This window comes from Petaurus breviceps, unplaced genomic scaffold, assembly GCF_028583685.1.
Source record: "Petaurus breviceps papuanus isolate PSGF00001 unplaced genomic scaffold, PetGlider_PUasm1.0 90604, whole genome shotgun sequence".
In the NCBI taxonomy this organism is placed as follows: Eukaryota; Metazoa; Chordata; class Mammalia; order Diprotodontia; family Petauridae; genus Petaurus; species Petaurus breviceps.
In genome coordinates this window covers 4,396,781-4,406,064 of record NW_027187285.1, presented here as the reverse complement: position 1 = coordinate 4,406,064, position 9,284 = coordinate 4,396,781, and positions in this window count along the sequence as shown.

Sequence of the window (9,284 nt, the reverse complement as noted above, 5' to 3'; positions counted from 1 at the left end):
CAGAAGGGATAAGTACCTGCAAATGAAAATTTAAAAGGGGTGGGGAGGAGAAAGTTCCTAGTGTTAAATCACCTTTCAAACTCTTTTTCAAATCATTTTATTCCTTTTCCTTCTCTCTTGCCAACATTCTGTCTGTACATATGGACACCTCCTTCATGTCCATATTTCTTTATTAAAGCAATCATATTCTTTCATGTGAAACCAGGAGTTGAACAGAGGATGTACAAAGGTACCCTTCCTGATTCCAGCCAACCATGTGTGGCTCAACACTTAGGTGATTTGAGGATAATAAAACCTGATGTTTTCAGCCATACCCTACTCAGTGCTGAAGGAATCTTGTCCTTTGATATGATTAAGCATGCCCTGTATAGAAAGAAAGAGTGATGACTCAGTGAGTCTTTAAAAATGGGGCAACTACCCCTTGGTTCTTTCTCCTTTCCACCCTCCTGTGGGAAGGGAGGGGAGAGGCAGCTCCCTTTCCTTCCATTCTAAGCATCATGACAACTTCTCCCAAGTGGCAGCTGGTACAGGAGATTCTATTGAGTAAGGTTGGCCTTGGGGCCTGGCTGCTCCTTTCTGAGCAGATAACTACTCTTTGCCACATGACCAGACTCGGTGGTGACTTTTTTGAGTTTGAGAGTTCTGGATTTTCTGGATCCATGATTGGTGGTAGGAAAAGTTTCTAAATCATAAAAGATGACTGTTGATCAGAGAAGAAACCAAAACCCTTGCCTGACTGGTCAGTAGATATGAACTTTGTAGAAACAGTGAAGTTGAGGTGAAATGTATCAATGTATTCATTAGTCCCCTAAACTTTTACATTATAATGAACTGTCAATCTCCAAGAAGTATTACTATAGTAATAATTTAAAATAATTTGTCTTTTTTAATCAATAAAATATTTTGTATGTAGCATTGCTTTAGGGTGTAGAAAATACATACCTGTCCCAAAACTGATTTATATTTTACATTGATTACCTCACTACACTCTCCTTTTGGGGAAACCCTAGCTAGAACCTAAAGACTAAGCCTCAAGTAATTTTTTCTTGGAGGTACCAGGATGTGGGGTTTCTTAAAAAATTAAAATGTATTTATTTTACTCACAAAATTCAATCTATTTAATCATTTTCAAGTAATGACCATTTATTCTTTATTCCTCCCACCTTCCCTTCCTACTAAAACAAAACTCTTACAACAAATTGTACAAGGGGGTGGCTAGGTGGCGCAGTGAGTAAAGCGCTGACTCCCCAGAGTCAGGAGGACCCTAGTTAGGTTCCAGCCTCAGATACTTAACACCCACACAAAAAAACTAGCCGTGTATCCTTGGGCAAGTTACTTAACCCCAATTGCCCTCCAAAAAGAAAAAAAAAAAAAAACCAATTGTACAAGACAATGTGAGTTCAAAGCCCTTTCTGTCCCCCTGGAATTCAGGAGCTGCCTCCCGGCCTCTTGGTTCCAAGGCCACTCTGTACTCGTGAGATATAAGGATGTGTTGAGGGCCACAGTCCAGTTGCCTGCTCACAAGGAAGTCTCCCATGAGATGAGCAGCAGCTGACGTGACTGGTCCGCCCCCCCCCCGCCCCGCCCCTGCATTGGTTCACACTCCCCATGCATGAGGAGATGATGCTTGAATCATGCTCTATATAGGGAGCCAGTTTTCTTTCCCCCATGCGCCCGCCATGTTGGAATAAACTACAAATTGTTTCTCTCTCTCGTCTCTGGTCTCTTCAGTCCCTCCTAAGAACACAACCTGAGACTGGCCCCTAGGTTAGTAAAGTTAGAGGCTGCTTACACAAATATGTATTTATAATCAAGCAAATCACCTTGACCATGTCCAAAAATGTATGTCTTACTCTCTCAATTTAGTGGATCAACTCTTTGTCAAGAGGTAGGCAGCATTCTTCATCATTAGTCCTTAGGTATCATTGTTAGTCTGTCTACCCCCAATAAGCCCAAGAAGGAGCAAAAGGACTCAGTCATATGTATAAAAATTTTTTAAGGCTCTTCTTTTTGGAGTGGCAAAAAAATGGAAACTAGGAGACTATAGGTTTAAGAGCTAGAAAGTGTGAGAAAACGTCATCTAACCCGTCTAGTTAGACCCAGTTGTATAGGAGATGCAGAGCTGATTCCACTTAGTGGAAAGGAAGTGGGCACAGTGCCCCAGCCCCATTTGACTCAGCAGCATTTTTTACATTAGTCCAATAAAAGGAGGAATTGCTGGAGAAAGATCAGGATTAAATTAGAATAAGCCACTTTCCCTTAGTAAATAGAGAAAATCTTAATATTTATTGAGATTCCATGGGTAGTATAAAGAACCAGATGCTTAGAGCCAGATTCCCTCTAATATAGGCTGTAGGATACACAATTTAGATCAAGACTTAAAGAAATCCAAACACATAGATAAAATTAAGGATCTTGTGAATCGTTAGCAATTATATATTTTCATCTTTTTCTTTTCTCTTTGCTCACTTCAAAATGAGAAATCTTTCATTCCTTATTTCACCTAATTCTGATGCTGCATGAATTCCCCTGATTTTTAAAGTTAAAGTCCCTATAGATTCCTACACAGTGGTTGGTCATTTAATCCTTTTTCAATCAGGTACAACTCTTTGTGATCATATTTGGGGCTTTCTTGGAAAAGATACTGGAGTGATTTGTCATTTTCTTTTCTATTTCAGAAACTGAGGCAAACAGGGTTTAGTGACTTATCCAGGGTACACAATAGTGTCTGAAACCAGATCTGAACTCAGGAAGATGAGTCCAGGCCCAGTATTTTATCCACTGCATCATCTATCTGCCTCCGCACAGTGGTAGCTAACTTCTAATTCAGCCTCTCTATTCCTCAGTTACAGAAATCCTTTTCCAAATTCATTCCTTTAGAGTACTACTCCTAAGAGAAAAGATTATGACCATACAATAAAAGTGTGTCTGCATTGCAATACCATTAGAATCCCCATGGTTGTCTTTTTCCAAGCAGTATAAGAAGCCAATCGTATACTAGGGTGTGGTCACAGTTTCCAGAACTTGGAGATCCCAGGTGTTTTTCCTCCTCAGGGATCAACCCTATTGTCACCAGAGAAGATTAAGGTAAAATTATAGGTGATGCTTAAGCATATTTGTGGGCAATTTTGCAGAACCTATGTTAGATCTATTAACCTAAAGACAACCAAATACAGAAGGAACATTCTGAACAGAGATTTTTGGGGGGGCCAAGCATCCAAAAAGTCAAAGGATCATAATTATTTTCAATCTACATGGAACTTTTAGTCCATCCTCTACACTAGTACTGCACCAAGCACTGGGATTACAGATATAGAACACAAACAAGACAGTTCCTGCCCACAAGGAATTTACATTCTAATAAGGGAAAGTAACAAAGGAGAGTGGTGACCAGAGAACAGTATTTTGAACAGGGACAACACAGGTAAGGTTAATGGAGCCACAGAGCAATTTATAGATGCATCCTTTCCAACTATGATTATCATTAGGTTTATTGTTGTTCTAAAAGAAAGAGGTGGAAAATGAGAGGAAGATTAGGGTTTATATGTATGTGGGGATGTGAAGTAAAAATGGCCAGGGAACAAAAGCATGAAGGTCTGAGATGGACTAAAATGGTGAAGAAATTGGTGAAACACCAATCAGAAACTGAGATACTCAGCACAGTTCTGTGGAGTACCAGACTGGAAGTAAAGTCTAGATTATACTTTGAAGGTGGGCATGACACAGTGAATGGTATGAGTATAAAGTAGTTCTCTCAGGAAAGAAATTCTCTCAGTCTTTTCTCTCTTCAATTCTGCCTCTTTCTAGCCATGGAACTAGTTCTTTAAGACAGTTTTCTTTCAAAAATCTATTCCCTCTTAAACATGCAGTGACAATATTTGTAGTCCCTTTGTGGAGAGGGCTATTGAAGGTGATATTACATATATAATGTATACATGAAGAGGGAAAGGGGAGAGAAGCAGAAGCAGAGAGAAGAAAGAGAAGAAAAAGGAGGAGGAGAAAAAAGAAGAGGAGGAAGAGGAGGGGAAAGAAGAGGATTTGTTCTAGCCCTGTATGATCAGATTGATTGTCTACAGTACCTAGTAGTACATTAATTGCTTAGATCTCTAATTTGTCGAATGAGAATAGTTTCTGAGAAAAACTATGCCATGATGAGACATTAGAAAAGTATTTTAGTGGAAGATGATGAGAATAATAACTGACATTTATATAATACTTCAAAGTGTGCAAAATACTTTTTATGCACTCTCTCATTTGAGCCTTCAAACTACCTTGTGAGTCAGGTACAACAAATAGTATTATCCACATTTGAACAATGGGCAAACTAAGGCTCAGAGTGTCATAGGCAGGATCTAGATCCAGATCTTCCCGTCCCTCAATCTAGCACTCTATCTACTATACCCCACTAACCACAGTTTTATCTATCTGTTTATCTCTCTATCTGCTCATATACATATGTCATATATATATAATATTTGTAGCTAGATAGATAACTTATGTATATTATATGAAGCCAGCCAGATAGACAGAGAGATAGATATAGATAGAGAGATAAAGGTGAACCATTTATCTGACTGGTAGAACTTTTCTAACATTTATATCAGATGTGTGGACAAATACATTGTGAGTCATAGAATGGTTTTTAAATGGGTTGCTGTAATCATTTCTGATATATCTATATATGTGTGTGTATATATCTAGTATATTATATATAATATATTGTATTATCACATACACTATATATACATGCATATCTGTAAAATATGTTTGTGTATTTAAAGCAAGTCACAAACCCATGATGTTTTTAAATAAGTACTGTAAACTTATGCCACTGTTTTCTAAACACCACAGAGTTTTATATTCTAGCCTTCCAATAAGGCTGTGTTAAGTGACTCTTCATTTTCTCTTCTTCATGTCCCCACCCCCACCCAGGGAATGAACTCCTTTGTGGACTTCAAAGAACTTCTATGGGCTACTTAGACTGGTCATATAGCTATAGCTCTAAACCTGTCCATTTTGAATTCAGACTTATTTATTGGGAACCATTCACTCTATGCTCAAGTTCTAAAAAAAAAATGAAAGGAAAAAATATATCAAGACACAGAATGCCCAAAGGGATTTTAAAATGACAGTAACATGTATGTTAAATGGCACAGAGCCTTGTACCTAGAAAATACTTAATAGATGTTTGTTGAATTAAATTGAAACATGAATGATCTAGGCAACTTATTTAAAAACCATCACACTACTCACTGCATTTGCATATTCATCTGGTGCTAATGTTAGGAAAGTTCTGCCAGTCAAACAAATTGTTCACCTGATTTGTTTTTTCACTCACTTGATTGCTTATTGGGCTGACTAGGTAACTATCATCAGAATTGATAGGACTGTGCATATAGACTTGATCTTAGGGAGCTACTCATTTGAGTATGAAGCAGTAACTAAAGAATTTATACATCTTTCAGTAGGAAGGAGATCTACTACTATTCTCTTGCTGGATAACGTTTTGGTTAGGGATGTTGGTCCAAGCAATATCAAATCATCTTAGAAATTCAGGAAGTCCTGCTGAAAACAAGCTCTCCTGGGTCCTACTCACATCCTAGCAAAACACTGATGCTCCCCCCAGCAGCACCCATTTTTCCCCATAGCAGACAATGTGGTATTGTGATTAGATATAAACCGAAAGTGTATTTTCTGCCCCTCAGTAATTACACTGCCTTATGGTAGCATTATTCAGTGTGAAGCCTTATTATGCTGCAGAATGAAATCCTGTATAATTTTCTTCTCCTCCAATGCACAAATGGAAATCATATTTTGGTCAGAGTTGGGAAGAAAGGCTCAGTTATCACTTGTGAGCGTGGTGTTATTTTCCCCAGAATTAAAAAATCCATCTGGGTGTCCGACCTCTTTCACCCTGCTGCCTCTCCATTCAGCCTTTTGTATGCATATGAACCTTATCAATTTCCATGGACTCAAAAGCCTAGCACCCAGCTTGGTGCCTCCCCCTGGTTCTTGCTGCTTTAATGGAAATGCATGAGGTTTTTTTATTTCTTTGATGTCAGTGAAATACATGCATGTGGGGGGAAAAACCCTGTGCTTTTATTTAGGGGGAGGTGTGAAAGGGTCCAAATCAAAGTTAAAGTTTCTACCCTATTGGGCTTTACTAGTGATTAGTGAAGGAGGGAGAAGAGTAGTAAATTCAACAGGCTTGCTGTGAATTGAGGATTATCATTATTGTTGACCAAAAAAAGGAGAAGCAACAGAAACATACAGTGTCACATTTGTCCAGTAAGGCTTTTCATCCAGCCCCAGACGACAACCTCATTTTGGTGGAGTGCTGCTAAATGCCTCCTTTTAACAATCTAAACAATAACAATTCACAAATGCATGCTTTAGAGTTAAATAACAATAGAGTAACAAGAATATACACAATGACCAAAGTAGTGACATCAGAACTCAGATCAATACAATCAATGAACAATCTTGACTGCAGAGGACTGGTGACAAAAACTCTTTCCTCTTGGTAAAGAGTTGGTGGACTGTGGGTGGGGAATGAGGTATGCCTTACTGGATATAGTCAATATGTTGTCTTGTCTTTCTTCTCCATTGTCATCATCTCAATTAGCAATTATCATTTATTTTTAACATCAACAGAGGGCTTTTGGAGAGGTTTTGGGGATATTTATAGTACTGTAAAAACAAACTGAAACAGCATCAATAAAATATATATTTAAAACAGATTATGCTATGATTGGTGAATTGATTGAAACACCCTTCAGCTTGGTACTTTCAGTTAAGTAAGTTGATGACCTTTAAATTCATTTATTATTTATTTTACTTCATATGTCATTCATTTTCACATTGGAAATAACACCTTCGCAACCACACTGTAGTAATTTACTTGCTATTTGGATTTTCCTTACATATTGCTTGTAATATACATGCCCTCAAGATTCTTCCAATGAACAATCCATCTCCCCAAGATAATTTTGTGCCTGCCCAGGATTTGCCACTCTGTGCGTGCGCGCGCGCGCACACACGCACACACACACATATTTATTTCCAACTTACATGAAAAGCCCCAAAAGTTTTAAAGTTGTCAGTGATGTTGAATGTGATCCCAGAATACAAGTAGAAAATTTTCTTTCATGAATTCTGAGATTAGTATGCTAAACAGAATGGTCTCTGTGTGAAGGGGAATTTTTGAGTTTATTCTAGGACAATTAAAGTATGACAAATAGAAATCTCAAGTGATTTTTTCAAATGGCCTATCATTGTATTTCTTTCTAGGATAAATAAAAACCAGGTTCATTTTTAAACAACTTAATTTAATGCTACTTACCTTCTGCCAGAGAAGTCATGAACTTAAAATGCAGAAAAAAACATACATATTTTTGAACATGGCAAGTACAGGGAATTGTTTTGCAAGATTAGATATGTATTGATGTACTTTTGGGTTTAATGGGAGGGAATATTAGAGGAAGGATATGTTAGTTTTAAAATATTTTTATGTGAAAAATTGTTTTAAAAACTTTCTAAAACCCCAACAATTTAATTTATCCCAGAGAAGAAAAAATTGGAGTGAGGAGAGGGAGACGATTTCTACCTTCAAATACTCATGAGGTATATGGGAGAAGAATTAAGTTTAATCTGCTTGGTCCCTGAGGACAAAACTGGAAGGAATGGGTGGAAGTTAAAGGGAAGGCTAAAAAAAAAATGCTTCCTGACAATTAGAGCAATTCAAAAAGTAGAATGGGCTATCTTAAAAGATTTTCAACCACTTGCCATGACTATTTTAGAAAGGGCTAATGCTTTAAGTAGTAATTTAATTAACTGACCTCTGATGTCTCTTACAACTCTGAGATTCTATGAACATATTTTGATGTACAGAAATATCTTGTGGAAACGTTCCCTGAACAATGTAATTTCACAATATCATATAAATCAGCTCCCCCCCACCCTAGGTGAGCACTTTGTTGTTCACTTAGGTTGTTAAAAATTGAAGAAAAATATTAAATAAATACTTTGTAACAACAGTTCTTTTAGAAGGATTATATCCTTATCAGTAACATTCCTATTTAGAACAAAGAAGTATCAAGCTAACTGCTTCATGAATTTTTCATTTCCATCATTTGGTTCACTTCAGACTTTTTCAAAATTATTCTTACATCGGTCGTCCTATTCCTCCGTGATCTTGGTAAAAAGGAAATCAGCAAAATTTGGTTTCTGAAGCCCCAGGTTTCATTTCTAATAAATTATCCTCTCCTTGCTTCTGATTTTTGCACTAAGGTTCAACATTTTTCTACCTCTGTTTCTCAAAGGAAATGAATTGTACTTTCCCAGCTGTGGGCAGAAAGTGTGTGCGCGCGTGTGTGTGTGTGTGTGTGTGTGAGTGTGTAATAAAGATGTCAGTGCTATCTGAGAATTGTCTTCTCCAGCTAGATGTTTATTAGGGATCAGGATATTCCTTGGGAGTAAACAGTAATTTATTCCAAACACTTTCTTGGGTATTGCTGGTTTCTTTACTTCTTATCCTGCAGCCAATTGATAACTTGGTACTCTGGTCTCTACATTTCAAGTCTATTAGTTATCCAAGCATTTCGGTCCAGCTGAGCCCTATTCAGGTCTCCTTAAGGAATAATTTTAACTTGTTCAGATTTTGGCTGCCTAAGAACTTGCATTTAAAATACTGATGATATGAAACTAACTGTACCCTATTTCATTATTTTTTAAATACTTTTTTTGGTATTTTTTTGAAGGGGAGAGGGCAAGGCGATCAGGGTTAAGTGACTTGCCCAAGGTCACACAGCTAGTAAGTGTTAAGTGTCTGAGGTGGGATTTGAACTCAATTCCTCCTGACTCCAGGACTCTATTCACTGTATCACCTAGCTGCCACCCTATTTCATTATTTAACTTAAATTTATGTTTTTGCAGAATCAGTTAAGGACATTAAGAGGAACACATCGGTGCTGTTAACAGAGACTAGGCCTAGGTAAAGTGAAATAGTGATGTGAACAAGTATATGGGTATGTTAGGCAATAGTCACACTTTCTCCTCAATTATTAAGGTCATTAATGGAAAAGCAGATTTTCCTTGACCAGAGATTTCTTGATATTGCAGAGATTTGGCCCAAGGCATAAGGGTTAAAACTAGACTTTTTTTCTAGCCCTCAGTTGATCAGATTCTATAGGAGGAAAGGAAGGACATGAATATACCCAGAAAAGGGTATAAAAGAAGACACAAGTTGGGAGTGGCAACATAAACTGTAGGTCAACCATAAAAAG